Below are 23,981 nucleotides of genomic sequence, written 5' to 3'. Positions count from 1 at the left end.
ACCAGGTACTGCGCAGAAGCATACAAGCACCCTATGCCCACGCTCCAACACTAAGGAGTACACCCACAAAGTAACATGTCGAGCCCAAGCACCAGCCCTGGGAGGGCCGGCACGAGTCCTTCTTCCAGGAGGAGCATCTCCTACGAACACCCCGATCCAACACAAACATCATTTATGCCGCCATTCGACCCTTTCACCTCTGGCGCCGCCATCAGATGGGAAATCTGGCTCCAACAATTCGAGATGCACCTCGAGGCCAGAGACATCACTGTGCCCAAGAAAATGCGCACTTTCCTCCTACTGAACATTGGTGCTGCGGCCCTGCGTCTCTTTAATGCAACACCCAACCGCGGCAGCGCCGACAATTATGACGCAGCAAGATCTGCACTCACAAATATGTTCAAGCCCGACCTCAACCCGGACTACGAACGCTTCCACTTTTGCATGGCGAGGCAGCGAGAGAAAGAGACGGTGGACAAACTTCACGCCCGCCTTCGTGAAATGGCGGTAGGCTGTGAGTTCCCAGACGAAGAATTCGCCATCCGTCTCCAGATCATTAACGGAATATCCTCTGAGAAACTGAGACGAGCTATACTTTCAGAACGTAACATACGCCTCTCACGGATCCTTGAAATGGCGCGCCTCCGTGAACAGACGGAGGATCAGGTAGCAGTCATGGAAGCAGCAATCCAGAAACTACCACTAGACAGCCCCGGGCCTACGGAAGATGTAGCAGCCATTTCCAGGCGCCAGAACACTCGCACGAGACAAGATTGGAAGCCCCACCCACCACAAGGGCGGGACAAAAGCTGCAAATGGTGCGGAGGCCCATGGCACAAAGGTGAATCCTGCCCCGCATGGGGTTCCACGTGCAGGAAATGCAACCGCCTTAACCACTTTGCCGCGGTCTGTCTAAACCCACCGGACAAAGACTCGACCCCGCGCCAGACACATGAATGCCGGAAAAAGTTCGCGCCCAGAGAAACCTCACACCTCCAGACACGAAAAGGAAAAGCCAGAGCCGTCGATGAGTCCCAGAGGTCCCCAGACTCGAGCGACAGCGGCGACAGCGGCGACAGCGACAGCAGCACGTCCCCCGAAAGAGGAGACAAGAGTAGACGGAGAAAAGGAAGCAGACGGATACACCGAATACATCTCATATCGGCAGTCGAACCACATCGGTCACGGCAGAGGAAGAGACCGTCGTGCACCGTCTTCTCCAATGGAGAACCACTGAAGGTGGTCATCGACACCGGCGCAACAGTGAACGTCATGCCAGTGGCTGCATTCAACAAACTTCACCCAAAGCCCGATCTCCAACAAAAAAGAGTCAGGCTATATGCCTACGGTTGCAAGAAACCCCTCCCTGTGCGAGGGTCATTCAAATCAAACTTTGCCCACGAGAACACCAACTGCCGCGCACGCATATATGTAGTGGACGCCGGCTGCGAGACGCTACTGAGCTGCAGGACAGCAGAGAAGCTGAAACTGATACAGTTCGCGTTCAGCCTCCAACAAGACGAACTCAACAACTTACTAAAACGACACAGTAAACTATTCCAGGGCATCGGGTGCCTCAAGGGGAGGACCATCAAACTCCACATAGACACCACAATTGAACCGAAAGCAGTTTGGCACAGACGGATCCCGTTCCACCTACGAAGTGCGGTAGAAAAAGAACTGACCAAGCTTGTAGAAGAAGGGATCATTGAAAAAACATCTGGACCAACCCCGTGGGTCTCTCCCATGGTCGTGGCGCAAAAACCCAAACAGCCGAATGCAGTAAGAATTTGCATCGATATGAGACTTCCCAACGTCGCGATCGGGAGAGAACGCCACGTGACCCCCACGATCGACGAACTCATCGTAGACCTCACCGGAGCTACCGTCTTCAGCAAACTCGACCTCAGATCAGGCTATCACCAGCTACGCCTATCGAAAGAATCAAGGTACATCACTACCTTCTCATCTCACCTCGGCCTGATGAGATACAAACGGTTAAACTTTGGAATATCCTCTGCGGCAGAAGTGTTCCAACATGAAATCCGCAAAGTTATCGCAGGCCTGGAAGGAACCACCAACATCAGTGACGACATCCTCGTATATGCCCCAAATAAAGAAGAACACCATCAACGCCTAGCAGCAGTCCTGAAAAGGCTCGAAGACGCAGGCCTGACACTCAACGCAGAGAAGTGTGAATTCAACAGGAGTGAGCTGTGCTTCTTTGGCTACATATTCAGCGCGGAGGGGGTATCCCCCGACCCGTCAAAAGTGCAGGACATCAAGGACTCCAAAGCTCCACAATCTGCCTCCGAGGTGAGGAGCTTCATGGGGATGGCTACCTACTGCGCACGTTTTATCCCTGACCTTGCCAGCGTCGCAAGTCCACTCAGAGAATTAACAAAGAAAGACCAGAAGTGGGAGTGGACCGCAACTCACCAACAAGCGTTCCAACAAATCAAGGACACTCTATCTACCTCCACCACCATGGCATTCTTCGACATAAGAAAACAGACCGAGCTTCTCGTGGATGCCAGCCCTTGTGGCCTAGGAGCAGTGTTAACCCAAACTGACAATGAAGGCAGAGTGTCCCCCATAGCATTTGCCAACAGAGCCCTCACAAAACCCGAACAAAACTATGCGCACATTGAAAAGGAAGCGCTGGCCATTTTGTGGGGATGCCGACACTTCAAGGTCTACCTGCTAGGGAAGCAAGCTAAAGTTTTCACAGACCACAAACCACTAATCCCGATCTTCCGAGGCTCAGCCCCCCACCCACCTGCACGCATAGAAAAATGGATGCTGCAGCTACAACCGTACAACATTGAGGTGGAGTACCGCCCAGGTTCGGACAACCCAGCAGACTACCTGTCTCGTCACCCAAGACCGGCTACCGACAGTGAGCAGCACCACGCGAAAGAGACCAATGAGCATGTTTGTCAGATAGTCGCCTGCGCAAGACCGAGAGCCCTGACTCTACAAGAAGTCATACATGAGACAGAAGAAGATACCGTCTTACAACACACGGCGGCAGCCATCCAGTCTGCCAATTGGAAAACTTATTTTACGTCAATTGCCCACCGCACAACACCAGCCCAAACCAAGCTCAGAGCACTGTTTGGGATCAGGCACGAACTCTCAATAGCTCCAGAAGGAGCGCTGCTGAAAGGGCACCGCATTATATTGCCCGAGTCCCTAGAGGAAAGAGCTCTCAGACTAGCACACAGCGGACACCAAGGAATCGTAAAGTCCACGGCCTACCTCAAATCCAGGATGTGGATGCCGAACATGCAGCAAAGAGTAATAGAGCTAGTCGAATCCTGCGCGGCCTGCCAAGCATCCAGGAGGCCCGAACACCCCGAACCAATCAGCAGTACCCCAAGGAGCTGCACACGCTGGGACGCGGTCAGCATGGACCACTGCACCATCGCGGGAGAAGGATATCTACTCGTAGTCATCGACGAGTTTAGTAGGTATCCAGAAGTCGAACATGTAACCTCGACCAACGCCGCAACCACCATCCTCACATTGGAGAAGATATTCGCCACCCACGGAATCCCGAGGAAAGTGAAGAGCGACAACGGGCCCTCTTTCACCAGTCAAGAACTACGAGACTACTTCAAGGAAGTGAACGTCAAGCACCAGCGAATCACCCCAAGCAAATGGAGACGCTGAAAGATTCATGGGATCACTTAACAAGGTCATCAGGATCGCCAAAGAACAAAGACACTCGTGGCTGACGGCCGTGTACCGGTTTCTGAGGACACACAGACAGACCCCGCACTCAGCCACAGGGATCAGCCCCGCCGCCCTCATGTTCGGGGTACCTATACAAGCGGAACTCCCTATACACCCCCACTGGACAGCCCCAGAACCTGACATCCCCGCGATAGACGCCAGGCGACTAAGGAGAAACGAACAGGAGAGCATCGCCAGGCGAGCCAGCCACCGAGAACTAATCCCAGGGGACACTGTCATTGTCAAGAACCGGGCACCGCCCAAGAAGATGTCCCTAAACTTTGAAACACGACCGTGGACAGTCAGTACAACCAACCACAGCATGGTCACCGCCACCCGGGGGGGAGAAACCGTGACACGCAACGTATCACACTTCAGGAAAGTACCTCCGGAGATGTGGGAAGAACCATCAACACCCCCAAGGGAAGATGGCAGAAGAACACCGCAGACTCCTCGAGGACCAGCTCCAACGGAGAGTCTAGCCACATCAGGAGATGCAGGCGAATCACACTCGCCCAACGGGGAAACCGAAGCAGAAATCACGGGAAAAGACAGGCCTACAGAAAGGAACACCCGCTATCGCCTGAGAGAAAAGCCCAAACCGTCATGCCGCCTCCAAGGATACATAGTAGACGGAATCTACAGGCGAACGCCCAAGCCAAGATGAACCCCGAGAAGGACAGCAGAGACAGTTAAGTCGCATGTTACTCTGCCAGTCAAAACTGTCTACAAGATCCCGTGTTAATTACCATGTTATTAAGTGTAATGCATAAATATCTCCAAGTTGGGGAGGAATGTGGTGTCACGTGATCCTGCGTGCGCAGGCACGTGACGCCGGGGAAAAGAGAAATAAAGGAAGCACCGGAACTGACGGAGGGTCAGTCCGGTTTAAGCATCAGTGCCGCGAGTCGCGTGTTTTGTTACGCGCGGCTGCTCCCGCGCTGCGCTTTGAAATCGCCCGCCCCCGCGCATCGGCGGAGGCGGTAACAGAACCCTTGGGGCCCTGACACACACCATCACATATACCATTGTTATTCTATCTCATCCCTTTAATGATTAGAAAGTAGCTAATGTTGGGTTGTCACGACTAGCCTAAGGGGAAGATCTTTGTGGCATCGGCGTTTTCCTAACAGGTTGAGGATTCAGTACTCCAACATGGCGCCCAATGCAAGGATTAACGCTCTATTCCTTCAGTCGAGAGACGAGAGCGAGGTCCCGCCTCTCAACCCAGAAGTAGCACAAGGACCAGCAGTTCCCGTTCAACGATGCATTGCTACTGCAATCGGTGCCTAGGCTCCGTGAGTTCCGTCTCCAAATCTAAGCTTCAATACCCATTTCCTTACCTCTACTAACCTTTTCTACATCTTTTCATATTTTCACGTAGGGAAGCTCAGCTCCGCCTGAATCCTTCACGTAGGTTACAGCCTGTTGCTCATTACCCGGTACCCGAAGACTCTACCATCTTAGTAAGTCAGTTCCTATTTCCTATTTCCTCGACTACAGTCCTACCACTCCCGACTCTCCCCAGACCTGACCACTCTGCCTTTCTTACTCACCGCTCATTTAGGTACCGACAAGATCTCTCCACCTGCCTGCCACAACTACTTTCACAACAACCTTGGAACTTCCTTGTCAAACTCCCCGTCAGAAATCTGCTTTGGTAGGTGCTCTCTCTAATCACCGTTTGACTCCCCCCTTTTAGGGTTTTGTCACTCACGCCCTTCTGTGTTTCCCACTGCAGATTGAATTCGTCTCCCCATCATTCGATCAACTCCACATCAATCCTCGTTGGGTTACTTACCAGGTATATCCTTTATCTCCGAGTGGGGAACAGAGTAAACTGTGACATGCTCTAAACCTTTCTTATTCTTCTTTTCCCAGTCCTAACGGTGACACGTTCGGCAAACTCCTCCAGCATCCAAGGATTCTTTCGTTCAGCTATTCCAAGAGAAGCCCCAATTCTTTCAACGCACTCTACGACCATCTCTGGGTTTTCGTCCCCACGAGGGTTTCCCAGAGTCTTATCTCCCGGCACCTGTGATTGAAAGTGCAAACAGATCGACACTGGGGGATCTCTATTGACTTCATTGCCAACCCCAAGACAGGTAGGAAGTTTGAACCTTGTTGATTGTTTACTGAACTGCATTGTGGAGTTCCTGAGGGAGTAACAAGATTCTTTGCAGGCATAGGACATAACATGGGTGGCTGGCTTTTTCTTTCCCAATGATTTATTTATGGATTGTGATTGGTTATTTATATTGCGCTTAATACCCAGAGGTTTCTAAGCGCGGACCCGCAGATCAAACCTGTTTTGCTCTGTGAAGTCTTGCTTCCAAGGTGAGCAAGTTGCCCCTGAGCTATCCTCCCGAGACTCATATTGGAGTTTAGGTTCAGCGCTGCCTGAGAGCTTCATCTTGTGGGATAGGATGTTGAGTAGAAGGGTGCCGTCCATTGTGTGAAAGGCTGCGGAGGAGTTGAAGAGTATAAGTAGTACTGTGTGTCCTTTGTGATGTTGTGAAGGTTCATCGAAGATGTGAAGTGTAGCTGTCTGCGTGCTGTCTCCAGGTCGGAAGCCAGATTGGAGGGGGTTGAGCAGGTGGTTTGTGGTGATGTGTTGTGGCACATGGGTATAGATGAAGCAGTACATGATTCTGGCAAGGTATCACAGGATAGTGATGGGGCGGTACTTTTCGGGGATTATGGGCTCGAGAGATGTCTTTTGAGGAGGGCTGAGATTTGTCCAGTTTTGAACGCAGAAGGGATAGTACCATGTGAGAGACAGGAGTTGATGATGTTGAGCCATTGGGGAACGAGGGTGGTGATGCAATTGGGAGGGGCTTGAAATGGGCATCTGGGACTCTCCATACAATTCTTGGTTCAGAAAAGACCCTGTTTAAATTGTATATGTATGTGAAAACAAAAATAAAGTCTGTGCTGTTATAAATGTATAGCTGTCTTTGTAAAATGTCTAGAGTTGTACCGGGGCGGTTAATTTTGTGTGTTATGCGTTACTAGGCCCTGTGAATCAGTTTGGGGTGTGCTGTGGCGCAAAAGGGATAGGAGTTCCATTCTATTTTATTTTAATGAAATGCCCATGCATCCTTTGTGTTTATTTATTCCAACTTCATCACCTTTTACTCAGATAATGGAGGGTGTTGGTTTCGATGCCAGCAGGAGGAGAAGGCGTGCCCCTGAGGTGATTTCACCTTGATTTTGTCAGACGACCTCCTGCTAGGTGAGGATGTTGGGGAAGTCCTGTGAGGGTAGAAAGTGCGTCATTTTTTTTTCGTGAGAGGAGGGCGTGGATGCTGTGAGCCAGGTTGGACACTCATTGGGTGCCTGCGGCCTGCGTTTCTGGAAGGTCGGATTTAGCCTTCGTTTGTGAAGCGCATAGTTCCCTCAGTGCCCGGTGTTCAGGGCTGTGAGTTCTTACTACCTCATGAGAGGAGAGCCTCGCTATACAAGTGAGGTGGCCACTGCTCTTTTTTCGGCCCCTCATCCGGGTTTATTTTCTCTCGGTGCAAGGCGAGTGTCAGAAGTCTGTTTCCTAGCAGGCCGCCCGCTCTCCGTTTTGGGGTTAGAAGCTCTCCACTCCCATCTGACAAGCTGAATCTGCAGTCGGCCCTCGTAGCTTCGCCTGAGTTTCTCATTCTGTGTTTTCTTTTCACCTCTGGCCTTGGCCAGTGGGAGGGTGCGAGCTGCGGTGGGTTTCTGTTAAACCGAGGCCATGTTTCAAGCGATTGCTATTCCTTATTAATTTTTTTTTTTGTGGGGGAAGACTTTGTTCTGGGTGCTACTCCTATTCAGAGGGTTTTGGGAGGCGGTTATGCCAGTCGTGGCATGTGGTAACACATGAGAGTATGTGTGTGGGGGGGTGGGGGGGGTGGTGGTGGTGTGTGTGTGTGTGTGTGTGTGTGTGTGTGTGTGTGTGTGTGTCTCTTAATTCTAGGCCTACATTAAATGGATGGGGCATTCTCATTTGCTGTGATTTATGTATACAATGCATTGTTAAACAGCAGATCAACTGTCATTTTAAGATTGTTCAGGTGGAATGTGATATTATTGATGTTAATGAGGTATTTATGAACTTAAAGGTCAGACAGGCTGAAGTCATACAAATCTAGTTGGTGTATTTGCCCTCTTTTACGACTATTGCACTGGGAGGGCTCACCCTTAGTGAGACAGGTAATTCTCTTTTGTCAGGAACTTGGGCTCCCAGGGACTTGATCTGCCTGGAGTCACTGAGCCATAGGTTTACACACCAGGCTAGGGATACTGTTTAATATCCCTGGATTTACATACACGCGCATGGGTGCACTGAGGTGTGTGGCTATTCTCATGCTTACTTACAGGTGGCGGTTCAATCCTATATCCCCACAGGTGTTGCTCATACATTACTAATTAAGGACAGAAACATCTTACACATGCATCATCAAAGAAGGGTTTCATTTGGTGGTGAGATTGTCAGTGTCGATAGGGTCGAGGGATCCCATATATTGGAATGTTTGGCAGTGGCTGTGGGAGTGGGATAGTTGAGGGGAGGTCTTGCCTGATGAATTAGTCCAGGAGAATACTGAGGTAGATGGGGGTGTGGAGGGTGCATACTGAAGTAGATGGGGGTGTGGAAGGTGTGGATTGTGGTTTGGAGAGAGATTTGACAAATGTAGAGGAGCAGCTGCACGCCTGTGCAGGAAATCCTGCCCCCTTCCTCCTATATGTTGGAGACCTGAGACCCTGCCATGGTTGACTCCAGGAGTTGTGGCAATACCGCAGTGTGTGCTCTAAAAAAGATACACGTTGAGACAACCCTACCGAATATACGTGATGACAACCTGATGGAATATGAGAAGGAACACAGAAAAGAAGCCATTGACGTCACAAAAGGTATGTACGACGTCCCAAGATACTGACTGAAGAGAATGTATAGACCTTAAGTAAACTAATGACAAACGAAAGAATCAAGTGAACGTGTAGATGCAAAGAAGATTACACGTGCACAAAGCGTAGCAGAAAATCAACCGTTTAATAGATGCTGGAACGCAAGGGTAGACTAAGTCATCATAGAAGCTGGCTATATGCATTGAATTGAACGCAGCCAAAGCTGCCATTGTATAGAAGCTGGACGTTGGTATCATGAATTTAGTAAACCAGGACCAATGAAGCGGGAAGGGAAAGCTGTGTCGCAGCAAGAATAAGCAGAATCATGGAGCTACAAGACAAGGCTATCTGGCCTGGAAACAAGAATGAAGCAGCCAAGATCAGTTTTCTATTCTGGAAATGAGTCGATGTGCAAAGGATGAATCTTCTCTTGTTAAGGTGTAAAGAAGACACCAAGAGTGTCAAGTTTAATTAATTTAAAGCTTTTAAAAGCTGCAAAATGGACCAAATCGTAGCCTCCTGTCACTTGAGCCAAGGATGAAAATAGAGTTCGAAGTTGGGAGTCCCAGGAACAATAGTGAGTGCTCTCACTCCGATGTATTCTAAGAGACAAGGATACATTGCAAGGCCAAGTTCACAATCTTCATGGCAGAAGGCATGGGCGATTAGAGATGCTGGGCTAATATCGTGGGGGAGGTAGTGTCATGCCCAATCTCCTTGCACCTGGGTTTGGGCTTACATGTTGCTAAGTGAACCGAATGGGCCAGACCTGGCACACGCGTGCCAACCAATTTTAGTAGTCCATATAACAAAGGACCTTATAGTTTGACATCCAATGAGAAACTGTGTATCTAATGTTTCTGAAGCGGACATGTTTTAGAGGTAGGCATATGTTGTCCACCTGACACAGTCACAATCCTAGTCCTTAGAGAAAAGTATACTTAGATGTTCTCCTTAGCCAATCCCAACCCTTGATAGGCTTTTCATTATTGCCACGTAGTATGACATCATCTCAGATGTATTTTTGATATAAAAGCTACGATTTGTGTGAAGATCGCTGAGAGAAACTGAGCGTCCGTCCGTTGATGTTCGTTGTAAACTTCCTGTTTTAGATAATTGGTCATAAAACAGTACTTTGCCATCTTTCTGAGTTATTTGGACTCAGAATTAATCTGTGTGAGCCCATTAATTACATATGCACGTTCATAAAGGGCCCTTAGCTCACAATCTTGGATGGTTTCTGTGTATGAATGGTGGAAGGTTGCAGTTCTTGGGTATAATTGGTGGCTTCAGCATTGTGTATGGATGTTTTGTATTTGTTTCAGCAGTATGTGAGTGGTGTTCTGGTGAATGGGCATGGGTTATTTTGCTAGGATCCTTCTAGGTAGCTGGCTTCCTACTCGATACATAGGAGGGAGCTGTTATGATGGTCACTGCAGAGATTTTGTGATTTGATGGGAGCAACTCTGTTGCCTGCCCATGTGATGATGGTGATGTAATTGCTGAGTAGAGTGGAGGGATATTAGTGTGGGGGGGGGTAGGGGCCTGCTATGAATATTCACGTTGGGATTGTGGGGGGTGCTATGACTGGTGCTAAGGCTGTGTGTGTAATATGTTTGGTTTTTCTTGCTGGTGGATGGGGCAGATGTGTGGCTGGTGGGGCTGTCTTGTGTTGTAGAGTGAGCATGAAGGGGATAGCAAAGTGGTCTGACCGCGACACCCAGATTAAATTTTCACAGCGACACAATTTTGTCTTGAAATCAAAAGGTCCAAGGTGTTGCCAGCTGTGTGAGTGGGGTAGGTGATGAGTTGTGTGAGGTCACAAAGGGTGAGAGGTCACCATGGTAGATATTGGTTGATGCAGTGGGAGCTGTGGTTTTTACTTGTGAAGTCAGTCCAGTCGGTGTAAAGGTTAGATGCAAGTACTTCAGCAGGAAAGGGATGTACATATGAAACAGGAAGACAATCCTCTTTTAACAGTGAAAGCAGAAGCTGCAGGAGCAGGGGATGCAGTTAAGGTGCTGGTTGGGGACAACTAGGGGTGCTTCAAGCTGCAAAATTGCCCTCCTCAGGGCTTTGGAATGCATCTATTTTACATCCCACTATTGTTTTATGAACCTGTAAAGGATTGCCATCTTCAAGGGCCTAGAAGCCCTGGCTTTTTTAAATTAATGATAAGGTGATGCAGGTAATCCATCTCATAAAGAGTGGTCTGCTAAACAGACTCCACTTTCAGGATGCTCAATGACAAAAGCGTACCGTACACTTGTACCCTGTGGTATTAGTCTCCTGATCTTCGTCTACTGCTCTTCAGTGGTATAGAGAAGGTTCAAAGGTTGCAGGTGCCCTGTTTGACAGCTGCTGCAAGAGACAAAGTTGAGAAGCTGCACCTCTGATTCCAAACCTTAATAATTATGAAGAACCATTAGTCTGATGGCAGGCTAATCGCCAACAATTAGCCATACCTGGGTTTTGGTAGGATGACTAACAGATCTCACAATTATTAAAGCCACATCTGATTTTGATTGCACACATGTCAACATTATGAGCCCAGGCCAGCCATGTAAAGGCAATGCAGGTTTTAGCCAGATTGCCTGTCTCTGCTCATACAGCAAGACAATGGGCAGGAAGGCTATGTGTCCAATGAGCCATTTGGAGGTTTAGTAACACCTTTCCTGCCCAGGAAACTCACAGCAGGAGACTCGTGAGAAACAAGCTTCAAAGAGGTACACCCATGACAAAGGGACAATCTTACATCAGTGTGTTGAATACCAAAGGGCCATTGTAGCTGCAGGCTTGGGAAGGGGGCTGGATTAGTCAGTCAAACAGAGCAGAAAGAAGTGGAGGAAGAGTTTTGCCATGTTGTTTTTCTTTGTGTTTCTCTGTTTTTCCTGTTTTCTCTACTTCCTGGTGAGCAGAGCACTTTGGCTATGCTACAAGAAGGCAACGGCCTCTTGTTACTTGAACTGGAATTAGTCCCCTTAAAGAAGACTTGCTTTTACCAAATTCACTGTGGACTTTTGCCTTTGGTCTCCAACTCTTTCTTTGATTTTTTGGGGGACTTTGAAGAAGAACAGAAGAATGTTTTGGCACTGTCGGGAGAGCAGTACTTCACAAAGCCCTCTGCAAGAGGTAAGGACAGGTGTTCCAGGGCAGAGGGACACTCTGCTTCCTACACATCCCCAAGGATCTTTGGGGTGACCTGCTGTTGGACGAAGACTTGCAATCTCTGCCAGCTACACTGGTACCCAGGCTCCTCACTGGAGATGAAGGACTCCTGCAGGTGCCAGCTGGACTCGCCCAGGTGGGTTTGAAGAGTAAAATGCCCAATCTTGTCTGTGAGCCCCTGAATTCAGACGCACAGCACCAGAAGATGTAAAGCAGCTGGATTCCCATATTCTACAGCTTCAAACTGTCCTCGAACCACAGTCAAACATGTTTGAATGCCTTCCAAACACCAAGACCCCTGGTGCTGCTTTTTGCACTTCTTTGAACCCTCTTGGAACTGCTGTTGCTGAGTTCATCTAACCAGCTCAATACTACATTGTACCAAGAAGAGTACAACACTGTCTGCCTTGAAAAACAGTTGCTGCCTCAGATGACCTAAAAAAAGTGCCTGTTTGAACATAGCATCAGACCATCAAGATCACAGCTTCACCTGAAACTCGACTCGAACTGCTGGAAGCATCGTTAATACGACCCAGTGGTTTTCAATGCCTTGTGCTGGCTAAACCTTCAAACTGATCCTGGTGAACCCTCTGAATTGCATCGCTCAAACGGCTCATTCGTAAACCACGGAGCTCTGCTTCAAAAAACTCGATGGCAGGTCATTGCCTGGACCACTTGTGGGGCTCTACTGACTAATAGGTCAACCATTAGCACCTTTTTTTCATAAAGACATATCCTTCTCGGTGACATTGTTTGCAATATATTGCCTTCCGCCCCTGCTACATTACCCAGAGTACTTCCATAATCTGCATTCTGCAAATTCTGTGTTCTTTGAACAAGGGTGGGTTTTTGATAGTGTTTTTATACACAGTTATTATTGGATATTAATGTGTTTAAGGAAAGTTTATTTTTATAGGGCTTTTATTGACCATTGTTATTTTGGACTGTTCAACTATTGCTGTGTGGGTTGCCACTGTTATTTCATTCACATCCCTCTTAAGAGAATAGCCTGTACTTGGCCCACGTTGCCACAAAAGATGAAAGAGGTAGCTCTCTTGAATATTTCTGTTTCACCTTTATGATTGGAATCACTTTTGGTTGGTAGAAGTGTAAGAGCAGAGTAGGAGGTTTCGCTAATGCTCTTCATTGTACTGCTGAAGGGCAGTAGTCAGTTCTGGTGGCAAACAGTTGGGATTTGATACAGACTGTGACTGCAGCTGAGTCATCCAAAATAAAAAGTGTGCGTTCAATGTTAAAAACACTAGCAGGCATTGTTTTTATTTTGATACAATGCACTCGACATGAGTTCTGCCCAGGGCTTGAAAGCAAACGTCCTGCACAAGCTGTGTCAGGAAAGGTGACTCCCCAGCAGCAGTAAGGTTATGAAATGCTAAGGATTTCAATCAGGCAACACACACCTTAGTCTCGGCCTAGTATACAGCATGCCATTGAAATGCTTAGGTTTTTATGTTAGATTCAATATTGAGATGGTACACCTCTCATATCACACCCCCTTTTCAAATACCCTGGGTCACAATGGACCATGAACCAGGCTGGTTGATAAAAGGTGATATTTATTTATTTATTTTAAAATTCAAAAGAAATCATACAATTTTTAATATGGGGCAGCAATCACCAATGGGGTTATAATAACAATAGGAATGTAAGCAATGCACTTAGTTTAACCTTCTATTGACACATCTACAAAACACCAGGGAATAGGAGCACTTTTTGATTTTAGAAAAGATAGAACATAACTTAGAATTTCCCCCTGCAATGTTCCCTCCACCCACAAATAATCAATTCTGAGTGGATAAACAGAAGCAGCAGGCAATCAGGAATGATAAATGGAAAACAATTGAAATCAGACCTTCCCTCCCCAAACAAGAGAGAAAAACTGATTTTAAACCCTGGCAATGCTAAAAATGACAATCGAAAATGGATGAATTAATGAATTAATGAATTAATGAATGTGTGTACAAACCTTAAAACAAATATTATCCCTCACTACAGCAACAATGAACAAGTACTAAAAATCACAGGCAATGGATAACCAAGAGCATACAGTCGAAATTGAGTGGCAGGTTTAAAACAGATTGCAGCAAATGACACGTTGGAAATTTAGCAAACTTTGCAATTCCTGCCTAAAATTAACCATACAGTTTTTAATATAAATGGGTGAAATACACTGATTTAGTGCTAGGGTGTAGCTATAGATCATAGGTACAATATGGAAGTGAAATTAAGTCTCTAGCTGGTAAACTGAGTGAGTTATGCAAGATCTAGAAAGGTGCATTTTGAGAAAAAAGGAGCAGTGAAAAAGGAAATGAAATCAGTTTTGACAAGAATAGTTTTACTCTACACTAGAGCATTCAGGCTAGACTACCAAAGAGGGACACAGTAAGCTCCAGGGTTGATTCGCAAATTCAATCCTAGAACCTCAGCGCCCAACCCCAGTCTGATCACTCAACATAGGACTAAGGGCTTAGGATTTACACAAGACAGAATTACTAAAGAAATGGTACTAGCATTAGAAATAAATGGCAGGGTGGCAAGAGTGACTGTGACAGTTTGAACAATGTATCAGGAAAAGGATAGGATGACTTAGGAGAACTAAGGACAAGGCAAGGCAAGACAAGGTATACTATGGTTTTCTATGGTTCTTATTGATACTCACAGTCCGCTCACAGTCCACTTTAGTTAGGATTTTGGGACAGTCAGTGTTCTGGTCAACACATAGATCTGATCTAACAAAGGACAGCCAGACAAAATCAGCAGGACAGGATCAGCTGGGAAGTTCTGGTTACTAGGTAGCACTTCTGGACTGGCAATTCTGGTCACTGGATAATATAGGTCATCAGGGTAGCAGGATGGCAGCAGCATGCAGTGAGTGGCAGCAAGCCAAGCTAGATCAGGATGCCAAAGTACTACAGTTTTCTCCTTGTTAATGGGAGATTTAGTGAGTTATTATGTTGGAGGCCCTGCTGGGAATGGGATCAGCACTGTTTGGGTTTGCAATGGGCCCTGGAGTGGGATCAGCAATGCTTGGACTTGTAGTTGGAGTCTGGAAGAGGACGGGTACAGGAATGCAGTGCAGGAAATCAGGAAGAGTGTGTGTGTCTAGAGTCAGGGACCCTTATTTATAATGCCTAGTGACATCATCCAAGTATAAGATTGGGGCAGGCTTCACTAAACACACCCCTAACAAAGGGATTGGACAGGGGGCTTGTCTCCGCCTCGCTCTCAGCTGGTTGGATTTCCAAGGGAATGATGTCAGGTTTATCAGGTGAGTTTTACAATGTCCAAAAACTCCCACATTTACTTTACTTAAAATCCAATTTTGCCAAAAACATACATTTATACACTTATAATCTCTTGGCAAATTATATACGCAGGTTACATATTATATGCAGCACAGATCAGTCCAATTCTCAGGTCTGTGGGACCTTGTTTCACCTTTCTGATACATTTTGGCAATTTTAAACATGAAAGATTTGGCCTAAAATTCCATAACTTTGTACACAGATGTGAATTATCCCCAGGGGTCTATGTACAAAATGTTATGTTTGCCACATTAATACTTTCCTTGTAATCTGTCAGATTTTGTAACTACCAAGTTTTAAAAGAAAGCCCATAAATTAGATTTGAAATTGCAAACTTTTTACTTGTTTACTAATCCTTGCTGCAGAGACAAAAAGGTCTTTAACGTTTCTTTATGAAATAGTCTTTGGAACCAAAAGGCAATTCTTTTGTTGGGTCATTTTTTTTTCTTTAACTTAAACTGCTGCCAACTGTTATTTCCTTCAAGGCAAGGTGGGAGTTGCTCATCTTAATTGAAGGTTTTATTGCCCCTTCACACTTCACAGGTCAGTGTCCCAGGACTTCTATTGTCCCAGCCTGGAGCACAGACGAATGTCTGATGAGCATGTGAACTTTCTTTGTCCTGTCCCATTCAAAGTTTTTAAAGCTGGCGATTTTCACTTACGTGTCCTGGATTTATGGTTTATCTCCCTTCCTTGGGGAAGTTTCATGGCTGGCAACTGGAATGACTGGTTTTTCTGAGAGCTTGCAAATCCAGCCCATGTGTTTTAAACTGTTTAGTTTCGTACTTTGGGTCCTGAATTAAAACAAACCAGTGAAAGAAGATAGCCAATGTATGTATTATCACCACTAACATAATCCCTTGACATTGCTAAGTAAGCAGGCTTTCATTAGCAATTTATTTTTACACAGGCCATTTGTTTTCCTTCAGTCAGCAAAGCCCATTTTTCCACATGTGTTAAAAACTGCTAGCATTTTGTTCTTTAAATTTGGTTTTGCAGCTCCACCAGATTGCCCACACTGTCTTTGCAGCTGTAATCTTTTCCTTGAATGAAAGAGTTTTATTTAAAGCATAGATACATTTGACACTGACCTGGCTCACAGAGTTAAAGTCTGTTTGTACTGCTGGGCTTGGATACTTTTTGGAAAGAAATAAACGTGTGTTCCCGTGTGAGTGAAGTAAAGTTGCTTATTGATTTCTCTCAGAGTTGGTTTGACTAGGCCTGTCACTGAGGAATTGTGCCTAGTTTTGGTGAAGCACAGTGACATAGCCTGGGCATGATAGGGCCTTTTGAATCACAGTGGTTTCAGAATGAACAGATGGAATTAGCATCAAAGCAGCATTTTTAAAGGGTGAAAATGTTTCATTTTGAAGGGGAATGTTGGTTTTTCTGCAAAGCAGTGCTGCCTTTCCACTTGATTCCATTGATAGGTTTCAGAATACACTGGCATACTTTTTCAGTGTGTCCCTTTGTCCCATCTTGCCTGAAGTGTGCTAGGCTGGATGGAGCAGCCATCTTTTTGTTGTTGCCAAAACACAGTTTTGCGATCCCGGTTCGCACAGAAGCCAGCGCAGACAGGTTGCTGTTTCTTGCACAAATGCAGCTTAGTGATGTGGGGCAATGCCGTTGAGTGGGTCCATATATCCCACAGAAAGCTGAACAGCTGAGGAGTTTTCAAGATTTTGAGGAATCTAAGGGGGTGGAGGAATCCCAGGGGGAAATTAGTAATAGGGAGCCCACAGCTGCAGTACACATGTCTCTGGTGGGTGGAGAGATGGAAGGGACAGCAGACAGAGCCATTCCCACCATTCTTCACAGAGGGTGGGTAGAGTGGTTTACCAGAAGTCCCAGAGGTCTCAGTGGTAGACAGCCTCAGTTAAAACTCAGGCTTCTATTACATTCCATGTTTCAGGTAGGACCAGTGCTTCCAAGATGGCCAGAGTGATCCTCAATGGGGACTAACTAGCCACAAGGAAACTTAAATTTTGTACTACACATTTTCCATTGTTATCATTTATTTCGATTTAGTTATTGTATATCATCTGTTTAATTAAATTATATACATTTTATTGACCCTTGATTGGACATTCTGTTATTTTGGACTGCTATAGTTTGCTGTTTGGGTTGCCCAAGAAGAGAAAGGCCTTTGTTGAGTCAGGTTTTCTCAAAAAAGCAAAGGATGTACATCCTCTAACTGTGCCTGTTTTAGCTTTATTATTGAGTTTACTCTTGGAGTGCAACACTATGCCCCATGGCTCCCACCCGCAACCAAATACTATGCCTCATGGCCCCCTGACCCCCAACCAAACATTATGCCCCATGGCACCCTCACCCCCAACCAAACACTATGCCCCATGGCTCCCACCCCCAACCAAACACTATGCCCCCTGTCCCTCACCCCCAAGAAAACACTATGCCCCCTGTCCCTCACCCCCAACCAACACTATGCCCCATGGCCCCCTCCCTCCAACCAAACACTATGCCCATGGCTCCCACCCCCAACCAAACACTATGCCTCATGGCCCATGGCCCCCACCCCCAACCAAACACTATGCCCCCTGTCCCTCACCCTCCAAGCTAACACTGTGCCCCCTGTCCCTCACCCCCAACCAAACACTATGCCCCATGGCCCCCTCACCCCCAACCAAACACTATGTCCCATGGCTCCCACCCCCAACCAAACACTATGCCCCATGGCTCCCACCCCCAACCAAACACTATGCCCCATGGCCCCCTTGCCTCAAGCAAACACTATGCCCCCTGTCCCTCACCCCCAACCAAACACTATGCCCCATGGCCCACTCACCCCCAACCAAACACTATGCCCCAAACACATTCAAGCATGCACCCATAGAGACCCGAACCCCCCAAATCAGCACACTCTCAAACATGGACCCATGCAGACCCGAACCCCCCACCCCCCAACTCAGCACACACACTCTCAAACATGCACCCATACAGAACCAAACCCCCACCCCCCAAATCAGCACACTCTCAAACATGCACCCATACAGACCCGAACCCCCCACCCCCCAACTCAGCACACACACTCACACACTCTCAAACATGCACCCATACAGACCCGAACCCCCCACCCCCCAACTCAGCACACACTCTCAAGCATACACCATGAACCCATACAGACCCGAACCCCACACCCCCCAACTCAGCACACACACTCTCAAGCATGCACCCATACAGACCCAAACCCCTAACTCAGCACAAACATTCATGCACATCGGACACCCCCCACCCTCCCATCCCAACATACACAACACAAACACTCAAAAACAAACATTCATACACATCCGACATGCCCCCCACCCCCATCTCAACATACACAACACAAACACTCAAAAACAAACATTCATACACATCCGACACACCCCCCCACCCCCATCTCAACATACACAACACAAACACTCAAAAACAAACATTCATATACATCTGACACAGCCCCTCCAACCCCCATCTCAACATACACAACACAAACACTCAAAAACAAACATTCATACATTCATACACATCCGACACGCCCCCCACCCCAACATACAAAACACGAACACTCAAAACCAAACATTCATACACATCCGACACGCCCCCCACCCCATCTCAACATACACAAAACAAACACTCAAAAACAAACATTCATACACATCCAACACACCCCCCACCCCACCCATCTCAACATACACAACACAAACATACAGCAGAACAGACCCGACACACAAACACATACACACAGACCACTTACCAGAGACGTGCTGGAAGCCAGGTAAGCTGGAACGCTGGCGAGGTAAGTGGAATCGTACTACGGCTGGCGTGGCAAGCAAGGCTGAAATGCCTTCCGTCATCAAGCCTTACTGGCCACGCCAGCCGTAGTGCTTGCACTCCATTGGTGCAGCACACACGCACTACGTGGCTCGTAGGAGTGATGTGGTGCATGTGTGCTGAGCCAATGACGGCCAGTGTTTTGTCCGGCCCGGAACACAACAAAGACTTTCTTAATGGAGGGCGGCCGATGCTGCTTGCGGGCCGCCCTCCATTAGGAAAGTCTTTGTACCTCGCGGGCTGAAATAAACAGCATGGCGGGCCGCAACTGGCCCGCGGGCCGTATGTTGTGCACCCATGTTCTAGAGGAAATAATGGTGCCCTAGCAGAGCAAAAACATAGGGAAGCTCAAGCCTTTTAAAGCAGAAAGCAGAATGCTGCAGCAGGTAAAATATAGACCCTGAATGTCAGAAATACAGAGGATATGCCAGGCCAGTATTTAAGAGTGAAGCTGGCTGACGCTATCCATTGGCAAATGCAGGCCAGCCCAAAACACTTATTTTTCTGACTTAAGGCCAAGTGACATGGAAAGAAATGGGCCTAGTTAAACTCTATTAAAATGGACAAGTGCGCAAGTGGAGAAACGCACTTACTTTTCACAATTGAACTTACATTTGGGATAGGCCTACTTGGAGCATTAAAGGGGACATCGGTTTCCCATGGCAAATAATGCCCTATGAGTGGACAATACCGAAGGGATACTCATATTAGTTCAACTGTTATATCAAAAAAGACGTTACACATGGACAGATTTAAAAACTGCAGCAGTGCACATCAGATGAAAAGAAATAGTTGTACATTTGGAAGCTAAATAAAAGGAACAAGGCCTTTGCAATTCAGAAATAAAGTGAAGAATAGATTACTTTCATCAGGAGGAAAGAGACTTGTTTTCACCATATAAAATGACAGCATGGACAAATAAAGGCCTATTTCCTTTGGTGAAGATTTGAATACTGCATCCTGATGTAATTATGGCCTGTCTGTGCGGATTGAGTGAACTAATTTCTGTTAATATTATATAAAGAAAAGACTGTATGTATGAACAACAGGCTCTGGTTAGGCATTGAATGTTGCAGGTACACAGTGGTTAAATCTAACATACTAGCCTTGCAGAATGGTAAACTGCAACGTGTTCTCTCTGAGCAGAAATACCCCATTGAACTTTGAGCTGAGTAGTGCATCTGGATCCTGACCTCGCAGCCCTATGGGTTTGATGAATGCTTTGGATGCAGGACTGGTCTCAAATATAGGCTTAAATATATAAAGAAAGAGATGGAATTTGTGGTGAATTGCTGATAACACAACCAACAGAAATAACTATTAAGGTCAGGTTCCTCATAAAACGTGCATTTAGCTCTGAACAAAGACCCTTTGAAATCTGAACTCCAGAACTGTTGGGGTTGGGCCCACCAAGAAGAATGTCTGGTTGTCAATTTGTTGCTTATAACATGTCCTGAGAAGTGACCTTAAGGTCAAGCTTACCATAAACTATACATTAAGCACTTAGCAAGGCTTTGAAGCCAAGCAGAAGAAAATGTTAAAAAACTTACTGACATGTGCAATGCATTGCCCTTGATTAAACATTGGGTACATGTTGCCCTTGAATAAAAAGTGCAGTGAGTGTCCCACCAAGCTCAATCCTGGCTCATATTAAACAAAAGAAAAAGCCCATTGGGACCCTGTAAAAATGACATTTTTGTGATGTACATAAGTTAAGTTATGTGGAAAATTGTGATTCTGCCCTTTTCATACACCTGAGAAATGGGAAAGTTGGCAAAGGGGTAGATCATAGAATAAGGCTTAAATTGGAAATTGTGCCATTTTTTCCTATTTCGGCACACGACAAAACCGTGAAAAATGGTAGCTCTGCTCAGGAAGGGCGTGCCAAAATATAATTAGTATGGTCTGATTCACCGTAAAATATAGAACCCAGAGACATATATCATCATGGGGTTATCTGAAAGACCAAGGAAGTTATTACATTATGAGATTTTTCAGAACAAAAGATTTAGAAACTCCCTGTCATTTTGAAATGATATATCTATTCTCCCCCTCAGCCTACATCATACATATCTCCCAAATCTGGTCCTATCAGCAGCCAGTGAGCATCTTGGTGGGAGGTGAATGGAGCAAGCAAGCCAATCCTGGAAGCGGGAATTATGATCATATTGCAGTGTCATCCATGCTATAAGAGGGCAGGTTTGCCTCACAGCAGGGCTTTTTGGACTTTATTCGGGGAGACAGCCTGATGGGAAGAATCACTAGCAGAAAGGCAAGAGACCTACCAAGGCTATCAGGGAAACCTTTACCTGGAAACCTTGGAGCCCTATCTGAGAGAGGCCTGTCTGGAGGGATCTTGCTGTGGGAGAGGCCTGATGTGAGCAGCCTACCAAAAGAGGCTCAGAAACATCTGGCGGGCTTCTTGAACCAAGAGCATAGAGCTCCCATGTAAGTAGATATCCAAAAGCCATCAATTGTGTGGAGAGCCACCTGCCTTTATCCCTTTCCATTGGTGGGTCAAGGGGGGGTGAAACTCGATAGGCCCTTTGAACAATTTATCAAATCTCATTCATTTATTTCCCCATAGAAAATCACCCCTCTGTTGAAATTGCATTTTGTTGGGGACTGCCTGCCTTAATCCTTTCCATTAAATTGTGGGGAGAGGGAGACCCTGTGTAGACCAAAGGTAAATCAATTAACTCCCATGTGGAAAATCACTGGATGGGTGTTGTTAGAATTCGAAACTAACAAAGCTCATGCTCAGTGTGTTAGAGTCGGTATAGCCCATAAAGACTTGGTTGACTGTTTCCAAAATACATAGATGGGGGGGTTCCATAATCCCAAAAAGAAGTAATCCACAAAACACCACCTTTCAAGTCAGCATGGAGGGTGCAAAAACAAAACTTCCCATTCATCCCCATTCATTTGAAATCAGAATTACAAAGTATTGCTCTTCATCTGTATGTCTGTTGCAAATCGAAATTCCCCATTCATTTTAAACCATAATTACAAAGCATTGCATCTCATCTGTATATGTGCTACAAAACAAAATTTCCCATTTGGTTCCCATTTTTCTCTGACCCCAAATGACCAAGTCCTGCCTTTTATTTCAAGGTGTTGAAAAATGATTTCCCTTTGAGTCTCCCTTCCCCAACCTTGCCTTTTAAATCAAAGTTGAAAAAACGATTTTCCCATTGTATTCCTTTCCCTAATATTGTATTTCTAGTAACAAGCCCAAAATTAATTTTCCCTCGAATTCCCTTCCCAAACAGTGGCGTTTTTTAAAATCGGTAACCAGAAAAATAGTTTTTCATTATGCTCCCACTCCCTGCACCTTACCCTTAAATCAAAGGGGTCATATTCATTGAGGTCTTGAGGGTGGGGATTGTTGGGAGCTAAGTATTGTTTAAAATTAAGTCATTTCTGTGGACCCTGCATTGTATTGTGAATGTTTTTCTTTGGTTAAATCAAAATTAAATCTGCTTAAGTGTTATTGCATGTTTCAAAATTTCATCTGTGTTGTTTGAATAATGGAGTTATTGTTGTGATATTGGGTGTTGCCACAGCATTGGTGGCTGTTAGCATTTTGTCAAATCTCAAATAAATAAATAAATATTCGTACTATACAATGGCCTGGTTCCTAGTCCATTGGTGACACAGAGTATTTGTTGGGGTTGGGTGCGAGATGGGTTGGAGGCCTCACCAAAGTAACCTGAAATTAAAAGAAAGTGCTTTATTGTGCGCCACCTGGCTTTGGGGGAAAGGAACTCCCTGAGTTGAGTGTGGCCGAATTATAAACCGCAACAAGCCTGAACAGAGCAGAAGCAGAGGGAAGCTACTGCTTTGCTTTGGAAGAACAGAAACAGAGGGTCTGTGAGATGCTGCACAAACTTGAGCTGGAGAATCAGAGAGAAGCCCACAGGATCTCTAGTGGTGAGAACGGTGTGTCCAGTGCTGGCACCCAAGGAAATCCTCAGTGCCACTTCCACTTTGTCTAACCGTATGAGTTGGGAAACAACATGTTGGGTTGGGTTAAGGCACTGGAGCTTACCCTCTAACTCCTGGAGGTAGGAACAGAGGTACGGTGAGCAGCCCTTATGAGATGCCTATCGATGGCTGGAACTAGTGTAATTATGCAGTTGGATACTGAGGAGAAGTCTGTTTATGAGAAAATGAAACCGGTCATCCTCAGGAAGTTCTGCAAAACCCTGGAGAAGCTTTAGAGAGCTTACAAAGAAAGGGAATCAAACCATTAAGGTATTTGCACATCGGTCCATGAAATATCTGAGTGGATGGGTCACAGGTAAAAGAGTTACTACTTTCGACGGCATGTATGATTTGTATAACATGTATCATTTGGTTGTATGTGAGAACATCCTTAGGAATTGTGAGATGAAGTCACACCAGCATCTGGAGGAGTGTATCACAGACCCTAGTGAGCTTGTAAAGCATGCCGATAGGTATGTGATCTCTCAAGTCAGAAAAAAGCTTTGGTGATTACTTCGAAGCCAGATGAGAAAGCAACTGATAAAGGTAAATCAAAGGAGGGTAAGGGCACAGGTCGTCACCCTCCTGCCAAGAGAAGTCCCCAAAAACGTGGTGGGAACACTGCCATGTGGTTCATCAGCTATCACAGAAAGTAGTGAGGGACCCCCTAACACTGGGCAATGCACCGCCACAGCCCCAGAGGATGCTTTTTGTGTGGAGACATGACGCATAGTAGAGGATATCTATCATGCTAGTGTAGTCCAAGCAGGTCGTAGTGCTGGTCTCATGGAGGAGGAGACCATATTCATTATAGGCATCATAGATGGTGACTTCCAACTAGGCCAGGGCCCGGCTAAATGTTCCCTAGTGACTCTGAGTAGGAAAGGTACTGTGCTTCCAGTAGATGACTTGGTTTGTGTGAATACCCAGACCTTTTTGAAGCATGGATTCATGAATGGGAACAAATCCCCAGTCCGGCGATGGTGGTGCAAAAGGATCAGATTATTCCTAGACCAGTCAAGTGAGTCGGGTGGTTTGACAGCCTTACCCAATACC

At 46.3% G+C, this 23,981-nt stretch overlaps 1 protein-coding gene and 1 long non-coding RNA gene across 3 annotated transcripts in view; both read left to right on the top strand.

The window, feature by feature from the left end:
- The first annotated feature begins 4,979 nt into the window (after positions 1 to 4,979).
- Positions 4,980 to 5,594, top strand: LOC138513102 (uncharacterized). Its single transcript, XR_011281703.1, has 3 exons — positions 4,980 to 5,204; positions 5,306 to 5,398; positions 5,480 to 5,594. It is a non-coding gene; the product is annotated as an uncharacterized lncRNA (long non-coding RNA).
- Positions 5,595 to 5,627: 33 nt separating this feature from the next.
- LOC138514286 (vomeronasal type-2 receptor 26-like) overlaps positions 5,628 to 23,981 on the top strand; it is a 613,935-nt gene continuing 595,581 nt past the window's right edge. For both annotated transcript variants that reach the window (XM_069629670.1, XM_069629669.1), the window contains exon 1: positions 5,628 to 5,843. The gene's annotated coding sequence lies outside the window, so the exon portion shown is untranslated. The remainder of the gene's footprint in view (positions 5,844 to 23,981) is intronic.

Source organism: Ambystoma mexicanum, chromosome 12 (assembly GCF_040938575.1).
Source record: "Ambystoma mexicanum isolate Mex_15411 chromosome 12, UKY_AmexF1_1, whole genome shotgun sequence".
Classification (NCBI taxonomy): domain Eukaryota; kingdom Metazoa; phylum Chordata; class Amphibia; order Caudata; family Ambystomatidae; genus Ambystoma; species Ambystoma mexicanum.
Note: the sequence above shows the minus strand (reverse complement) of the source record. Positions and strands in the feature narration are given on the sequence as shown.